The following is a 9,434-nucleotide window of genomic DNA, read 5'->3' as shown; positions in this document are numbered from 1 at the left end:
ACCAGGTACATGCAGTTCAACTAATTCCAATGAAAGGACATACTCTGACAAAATGATTCGGACTGGGATATCTATAGTGCTAGATGTTATGAATTCTAAAGTAGAAGGCCTGTCACCCGAGGAAATTGTTGCTCATATTTGCCAGTGGTGGAAGATGTTGGTTTTAAAGGCTAGCAGGGACAACCAGTGGTAAATAATGTGGTTTTAAGGCTTTCTTCCGGTTTAGGTGGAAATCTGTTCAGAGGACAAATCTTCCTTTTGGTGACTGCAGACAAGGAGGTAAAACAAACAATATACAGACAAGTATATTTTCTACATTGGGCCTCCTATTTTGTGTTTGACAAAATTTGCAAAACATTGTCATTCAACTTATATATTATTTTCCTTGGTAATTTCCTTGCTTGATTAAACTGATTGCGCATATGAGAAGCATTTTGAGTAATTTCCTTGAAGAGTGCAATGACTTCTTAAAACACTCCGGCAGATGTCCTAATAGTTATTTCATATATGAACAAACTGCAAAAGATATGGACTGATATATGTCTTTAGGGGGAGTCAAATACATAAAGTCAACTAGGCGAGTGCCCCGAGTTTGCTATTCGATATAGAAATGCTTTTATTCTCACAAAGTTAGCTTACTGTATCATTTCTTTTAACATTTATAGTTTAGTATGTATTGTGATGTATGTGATCTATAATTTTTCATGATTAATATGGTTTTGATGTGGTTTGCTTACACAAAAATCATAAACTTTTATAGTGACCAGTACATGTGTTTGAAAATCATACTTTTTTGTATCTCACATCAAAATGGATATCATCACGAAAATTTACAAATATGAAGTGTGCATCGCTATATACATCTGTAATTTTTCAGAATATTTTCAAACTTAAAAAGTCACATGGAGCCTGAGATATCTATTAGCAATTATCATTATATAATACTAAATACTAAATAGTTGAACCCCTTCACACTTTGCACATGGCCATTTTCTTATAAAAAGCGAACAACTTTTGTTGATTTTTTTTGAATTAAACCTCCTCCTCTTTAGGCCCATGATTCACAGTTTTTAAGGGCTTCCTTTTGATTTATGTATACCTTTGTAATATCCTTCTCTCTTTGCATATTTCTTTTTCTTAACGGCACACGAGAAGAATTGATGAAACACCTCCGACTAAGGTAAATACTACTTCCATGCAAGCTGCTAAATTGTTTTATTGTATCTTTAAAATTGACCATCTCCTGCTCCTTCGCCGTCCCTACTGCTCCACCGGCCCGACCTCTTGTTCGGGTGCGGCGGAGGGTGTGGTTGTTGGCCGCCGCCGCCGCTGTTGTCGTGGAAACCTAGGGCAGGGCGATGGGGGTCGGTGCCGCCGTTCCTGCTCCTGCTAAGAAGAGGCGCTCCGGGATGTACTTGATCACCCGCGACACAATGGTCGGATTGCTCAGCTTCCTCTGTGACGTCAGCGAAAGATAAATCAATCCGATGCTCTCACAGAGAATAGATAACTTTTGAACCTTGTTGCCATGTGCTTTGTTACAAAACAGTGGTTTTACAAAATATGCATGCTTTATGAGCAGTAGGACTTTATTGGACTCAACAAGCTTTTCCATTGCAATGTTTCATGAAAAGGTATAGCATCATGAGAACAATGATCCAGGCATTCGTGCCGGCTGGCAACTGCGGCAGCATCAGTGCAGGGCCCGAGGTGGCCTTCTTGCAGAGCACTAGCTCTATGAGAGAAAGTCGGTCAGGAGTCACTATCCGCTTCCTACTACCACGGCGCTTGTTCACCCCGTGCTTTTTCATGTCGCCGTTGTGTGGTTAGGGAGTTTAGTTCTCCCGATCGTTTGATTTGGGAGAGGACAGGAATTTCTGTAGTTACTAGAGGACATAACATTGTTTGATCCCCTATAATTCTTGCTGCTTATATTGTCGGGAGATTTTCATATTTCTAGGGTCAATCAATATCTTAGATTTAATGCTAAACTATGGTATGTGCCTCCCGGTCGCGGCTGTAGTGTAGTGTTGATCCCCTCTTCATGGATATAGTTTGTGTGATCGAGGCACCACTTCTTGGGTGTTGGTGTTCATGACATTTGTGTCTCTTCTCTCCCTTTTCTGTCTCTTTATTTTTTATACTTTATCCTGTGACCAGCGACCATTGATTTTCATGTCCGCTGGGAGGAAGAAGCATGGTGGATGAGTCTTTATTTGCAACAAGCACATCAAATATTTTACAGATATGAATCGAACTCGTAGTACCCATTTTAAGTTATCACATCTATCTCAAATGAAATTATATTTCTGTTGATTTTTGAGTTCCCAGTTTGTTGCTTCAAATAGACTATTTGGGGGTTATCTGAAATAAACTTTTCAGATAGTGCAGTAGACAAAAACAAAAGATCTAATAAAGAGCCATTCCTGGATTTGCTGGAGAAGGTGAAAGTCTTTGTAAAAGACCATGTGTAAAATTGATCTAAACATATTTTTTGTTGCTTCATTGTTTTCTTATTTTACATGTAACTCTCAATATTTACACACTATTTTCATTATGATGTAGTCGAGTCAAAAGGGACTTGGAGTTCTATGGAGTCTGCATAATGATAAACTAGCCATTTGCCTTCAGCCACCTCCTTTTTCTATTACACATGATTGACCAGGTAACGAAGGATAGCAAACACTATAATTTTTAATGAATCCTGCTTGCACCACCATGATTTTCAGTAGTTGCAATTCTTGAAGTGATGATCATGCGGCTTCGAATTATATTCAACAATATAAATTGATTTTTACAAACATACAAATGTTAGTACCCTTGTTTATGATCTTAATGGCCTGTATGGAGCGCTAAGGTGTTTTGATGAGAATTCTTCAATGGTCAAACTTCCAATAAGAACTTCTCATCGACTGGGGTGTCATGCTATCCTGGCTAGATCTGAGTATGTAATTTTCTTTTCTTTCTTGAGCTCTACCTCGCGCCTCCTTTTTAATACACCTAAAAAGAGTATTTTCTTATATGGATATATCGTTCTCTCATATATTTTTTTGCTAAAATGTCTTTTAGTATATATCATGCATAGATATGAATTCTGTTTTTTTACTGAATACATAATACTGGATTATTATTGCATGAAAGATTACTGTTCAGTCATGATTTTTAAAGCAAGTGCATATTCTAATCTCATATGAATTAAAATCATGTGCTTCAACAATACTAACTTAATTTCTGGAGATATATCACCATTAATGTCATGGATTTTATACTAAAAAGTTTCATTGGTTTTGCACCAGGTGTTCCCCATAATAGAAAAATGTATCCTTAATAAAAATCAATGTATCCATATTATAGTAAAAGAGAAGGGTGTAGGTAACTGCACCTATATGTTAGATAGGGGCTAACTTGTAGAAGAAGAAGCTTGTCAATTTCCTCTCAACGAAGTTTCCAGCCTGGTCTCACAACCGAGTCATATCTACCATGCATGCATAGTATCTTATTGCTTTCAGATCTCCCGTTTATTCTTAATGTCGCTCCATTTTTGCTGGCTATTGATCTATGACGAAGGGGATGTGCTGGTGCCGGTGCATGTTGCCATTCAAACAACGGAGTGGATCTGGCAAATTTTTATCAATAAAGGTTATCTTTCCTGTGGCCTTTGTTATTAGATACATGCAGACGTGTGTCACTTCCTTAGATCATCTCTGGTTCCTAAAGTTTTAGATATTACATAGTTACGTTTCAAAAAAATGACCATCAGTTATCCCATTGGCAGTCCTTGGACATGTATTTTTATCTGCTTTAAAAATTATTTTGAAGCAAAATAAAGTTGTATGTAAGAATATCCTAGATTGTGTTTTTATATACAAGGATCGCTTCAAGTTACCTCCGTTTTTAGTGAAGCATTAAACTGAGAATGTAGAATGGGGAACCAAAATACTTCTTAGGAAAGTACTGGAGCAGGAACTCATATTAGTCTACCTTGTGATGTGATGTGATGTGTGTGTGTGCGCGCGCGCGCGCGTGTGTGCGTGCGCGAGTGTGCGTGCGCTTACGCTCATCTCTGGTCCAGGTTTAGTTGTCCCTTATGCTTGGTTTTAATTTTCTACTAGCGTATAATTATACAAGAAAAGAAACAGTGAAAGGGTGAAATACCCCGAAAGGGAGTATCCAAAAAAGGGAGTACCATATAGAAAAGTAAAGTGGGAGTGTGAAAACCCCCGGAAGTATTGAAAAAGATTCAAAACCGGGAGGCGGGTTATGAGGGGAGGCATGCCGAAGGCGTAGTAGGACGGGAGGACAAATGGAATGGGATCCTTAACCGGTGCTAATTGTTATTTGATTGCAACACAATTTATGTTATACCTCTTGTCATACATCCTTTTGTATTCATCTTAGTGTCTATTTGACTTGTTTTCTACATAAATTATGGACCCGCTTTGTTGACGAACGGTCGCCAGGAGGAGGTGGCATTTGCGAATAATTTCATTGTCATTTCCAGTTAGAGGGGATGATAGTTTCTTCAGAATGACATGGCAATTTCCGTCAGAGAATGAAATTTTAGTTTTTTCAAACTGTCACTGTGTGATCTCGTCTCAAAACTAAATCTGCTACCAAAAGGGGTTCAATTGCCACCCCTTTTGCAGCGATTGGTAGTCAGTTAACTTTTCCTTCAATGATAATATAGGAAAGAATAAGTATCAGAACTACTGCCATGGTGCTCATTTCAAGTCTAGCAATGAATTAACAAGTTTAACATGTGAAGCCATTTTTATTTGTTGTGCTTACTGTTACCATTAATTTGTGTGCTTCATAGCGATGGAGTAAATGGCTCAGTATGAAATTCAAAAGGTTGTCTTAGCCCGTGTAACCAAAAAATAAATTAAAAGCCCGTGGCAACGCACGGGCGTTCTACTAGTCTGGTTAGTGACAGCAACGCACATCACTACTAGAGTCTGGTTTTGTCCCAGGTCCAATACTTCGTCGAGTCTGGTTTTGTCCCAGGTCCCATAAATTAAAAGATTTTGAATCTGCCTTTTCCTTCTTTCCCTTCAAAAAATAACTCAAGCAAAATCTAGTTATTTACTCTACAAGAATGAAATGCTCGTTATGCCTAATATACTTTTATTTCTGTTCTTTATCCCACTAGTTTTTTCTTTGCCAAATTGCCCGAAGCTTATGCTATTTTCAATCCAATCATGGATATTATTCCTGTTATACCTTTGTTCTTTTTTTATTATCCTTACTTGAATTTCGGATTACAACACTATAGGCAATGAACCACCACTAACGGCCCATAAAATACACAATCTAAAATGACACATCGAGGGAGACCATTCTGTTTCATTGAATTCCAGAGGTCCCATCTTTACCGATTCTCCGACGGAATAAACTCGACAAATATAGCTAATGGTTTAGTCCCACCTCGCCACTTGATGAACTACGTGACCAGCTCAAATAGTTGCGTTGTTCAAAAGCAGTAAGCTACGGTCATCATTAAACACTTTGCGATGGCGTATGGTAGTGGTGTTGGAATGAATTCAATTGGCTGCTCGATCATCATTGAACACTTTGTGCTGGATATGGTATTGATGTTGGAATGATGTCAATTGGCTGCTCAGTCATCATTAAACACTTTGCCATGCATATGGTATTGTTGTTGAAATGAAGTAGGGCTGGACCAAAATCTCGTAGCTCGCGACCGTAATGAGCGTTCGATAGTTCGGCTCGTTAAGCTCATGGCTCGCATCTTAATGTATAGAACCAATTGTCGATTTCAGCTCAGCTCGTTAAGCTCATTAGTTAGTAACAACACAATAATCTTTTATCTTACATGACAAAATTTACGTAGCACCTAAGCCCATCTATTCAATATAATCTACTCCCTCCGTTCCTAAATATAAGTCTTTCTAGAAGTTTCACTAGTGAACTACATACGAATGTATATAGACATACTTTAGAATATAGATTCACTTATTTTACTTTGTATGTAGACTGTTAGTGAAATCTCTTAAGAGACTTATATTTAGGAATGGAGGGAGTATATAGGAAGCAACAAACTTGTGAATTTCTTTTGTATCCACCATCTTTTTTCATAAAAACCACATCTACACACTCATCATGTAGACTGTCACACATCAAAATCTGTTAACGAGCACTCGCGAGCGCTCACGAGCTTAACGAGTTTCAAACAAACCGAGCCAAACATGGTTTTCTGCTTGTTAATCTTAACAAGCTTAACGAACATGAGCTTAACGAGCTCGAGGAGCTGAGTAGCTCGTTAATCCACCCCTAGAATGAAGCTAATTGGCTGGCTTTCTTTAAAAACTGCCATATTTTTTAAGGAAAATGATATGTCCCTCTGAAAAACCGACACTCCGTGCACAACTAAAAATGCCATGGAAATCGTTCAAAATGCCACATGTTCCCAGCGAACATTAGCCACGGAACATTACAGTTTAGTTATCATCTACGTCCACGTGAATCATGATCAGGATTATGCATCTGATCGAGAACAACCGCGAGTGCCAGGACCAACACTTGGTCGACGCCGGGGTTGATCCTCACGTTGTATGTGCGCTCTCCAGCCAGGTCGGCCCGAAAGGTGCTCCTCTTCTTGTCGATCTGCGCAATGGCGACGCCACGGCGGGAGATGGTGATGGCGTTGCCATAGTCGCTGCTCTGGACGGCCAAATCAGGCGCCCCCTCGCCGGAGGAGTTGCCGTCGAGGAACACGTCGACGTTGGTCGTCAGCTCGAAGAAAAAACGCGCCCTGTCCACGGCAAGGAATAGCCGGTCCGTCTGGCCGCCGCACCACCCCCTCAACGCCTCCCAACGCCGGCCGACGCGGCACAGGGACGGGGACTCCTCGACATGGAGCAAGGGGCGACGCGAGGCGGCGCCTAGGAAGAGGAGGGAACGCAGATCGCGGTTGCGGCCAAAGTAGGAGGTCTCCACCTGCATCACGGCGGCGCCGCCGCCGGCGTCCGTGACGGCGTACCCGTAGCCCCGGGAGGTGTTCGATCTGGTCACCGTTAACGTCGTCGTGTGGCGCGCGTCCACCAGGGCCGACGTACTCTCCCACGGCCACGGCATGTCTCCCGCTACCTGCTCGTGATCGCAATTAATTAAAGAGGAAGGAATTAGTTGCACCGATAATAGGTCGACGGAGAATTAAGGGACTGGCTGCTCGTGATTGTTTCCTTGTCGCGCAAGACAATCTCTCCTATAATTAAGGGATTGCTATGTGTTGCCTAATTTGTTCGAAAAAGATAACTGCCGAATGTCTGGATTTTATCATCTCTCACTTTATTTTTATGTTTTTTTGCAACGCGGTCCCTTAGGACCCAATTCATTAAAAGAGATACAATTCATTAAAAAAGGTACAATAGTGTTGTTCCGTTAATTAACGGATACACGGGCAAATATCGTTACAACACATCCACAAAAGGACACCCGGCCGACCTCACACCAACAAGACCACACACACCATCGAAGAGAGAACACTGTATAGGCAGACCGCAATGTTATCGTCATCACCTCTTCTCGAGCAGGCGACTCCGACTTCACTGTTGACAACCCGTGAAGGCCCCTCCGAACGGACGACACACAGGGACCTCGCCAGCCATAGCCAAACCTGGAGTCGTCGAGGACAGACAACTCTGATTTTGCTCATGTGCTTCACTCCAGAAAAGTTGCAAGCCTCGTGCCGACCTGGTAGAGTGCAAAACCTCCAGAGAGCATCGTCCGCTGAAGCCGCCCTCATGGAGTCATCGTTGCTGCAGGGGCCCCGCCACACGCAACTCCGACTTCTCTGTCATAGCGGTGAACAAACATAGGTACATCCATTGGCGAACCGAAACCTTCAACATCAAAAGGACAAGCTGAGACCCAGCTCCCGCACCACCATCATCGTCGTCGCACCAGTCATAACGCCAACCACCCACATCGCCGGTTGGACACTAGCCAACCGCAATGTTGTGAGCGTCCAGCCTATGGAATGCTCGAACAGGAACCAAGAACTTCAAGGCGACGCCCCCAAGGGCAAAGCGACGAGGACGACGCCGTCGCCCGACCCGACACCGGGCCTTAGGCTTTCACATGAAGGTCTTGTACCGAGGGTGTGAGGTCAAAGATATCTCCACGGCAGGGCGTCCAAGGAGGGGAACGATGCCCATGGGCGCCGCCTCCACCGGTCGGACAACAGTCGGGCATGCCTTCACCCGGAGCATGTTGGACATCACCCTCACGTGCCGCAATCCACTAACCCGCTCACCTCCCGTGCAGCAACTGCGCTATCGTCGCACAAGAGCTACCACAAGCCTTGCCAGCAGCCAAGCCAGGGCATCATCTAACGCCCACCACCACTTCACCACCATGCTCCGGGAAATGGGTCCAGGTATATCTGCTCACTGATAGAGTTGTAAGTTGCACCCCCCCAATCCTCCTTTAAGGGCGGGATCCTCCCGCCATCCGATGTACTGCTCGCCTTTCCTCCCTTTCGAATTTAATTGTCAATCTCACTTGTTGTTTTGGTAAAATGCGCCTAGCTAGGAGATGCTCATTAGCATTCTCCGGGACATTCACGACAGTACCGACACCTAGATTCGCCATAGCAAAGCTGTTGTTTGCTGAATCACCAATCTAAGGACGAATTAACTAGATTCAATTCACAAGTGCATGTGCCACATAATTGCTAAATGAAAAATCTAAATACAGAGTGATAACTAGAGCAGTGTGGATGAGAAATATATGCATTCAAAAAATATCAAATAAGCCTGAGTGAATGTTTAAAAACCCGGATACTAACGACTTGAAATCTTAATGCCAGATCCGTATATATATCGGATCAGAACAAAATTGGTACTATGTATGGACTCACACAAAGAATCCGGGTCATCCCCCACATCTATGATTTAAACTATGCATGCTCAAGAATATTAACCATCAAAAGTACATAGATCCTATCAGTTTGAAACCACCAAACGGTATGTATGGTGGGTGGAGATTACTTACATGAATACAAGGATTATTGGATTCTCCCGAGATGGGGGTGGCACCAACGGTCTGATTTCCAGCCATCTTTGCGCGAACGTGTCGCTCCAATTGTTTGAAGTGCTCATGGATCAACTCCTTCCTTGACTTTGTGGACGGATTCGGCTTGTCCGCCATCGAGATCGATTCCTGGACGTGCAGGTGGGTGTCCCTGTGGCGACAAAGAGGAGGAAGGAAGAGGAGAACGAGGGTCGGCGGGCGGTCGGCGGTGAGTACTTACAAATGTTTTCGCGAAAAAAGGTTTCAGAAGCTAAATAAGACGAATCAAATGGCATCGGAGACCCACATAACAGTCAGAGAGTAATGGAGAGCCCGAACGTCTGAAACTTTAAGCAATCCTTACAAGTTTTCTTACTGCAGTTAAGCGCCTACTGTGCAGG

Source organism: Hordeum vulgare, chromosome 5H (assembly GCF_904849725.1).
Source record: "Hordeum vulgare subsp. vulgare chromosome 5H, MorexV3_pseudomolecules_assembly, whole genome shotgun sequence".
NCBI lineage: Eukaryota > Viridiplantae > Streptophyta > Magnoliopsida > Poales > Poaceae > Hordeum > Hordeum vulgare.
Note: the sequence above shows the minus strand (reverse complement) of the source record.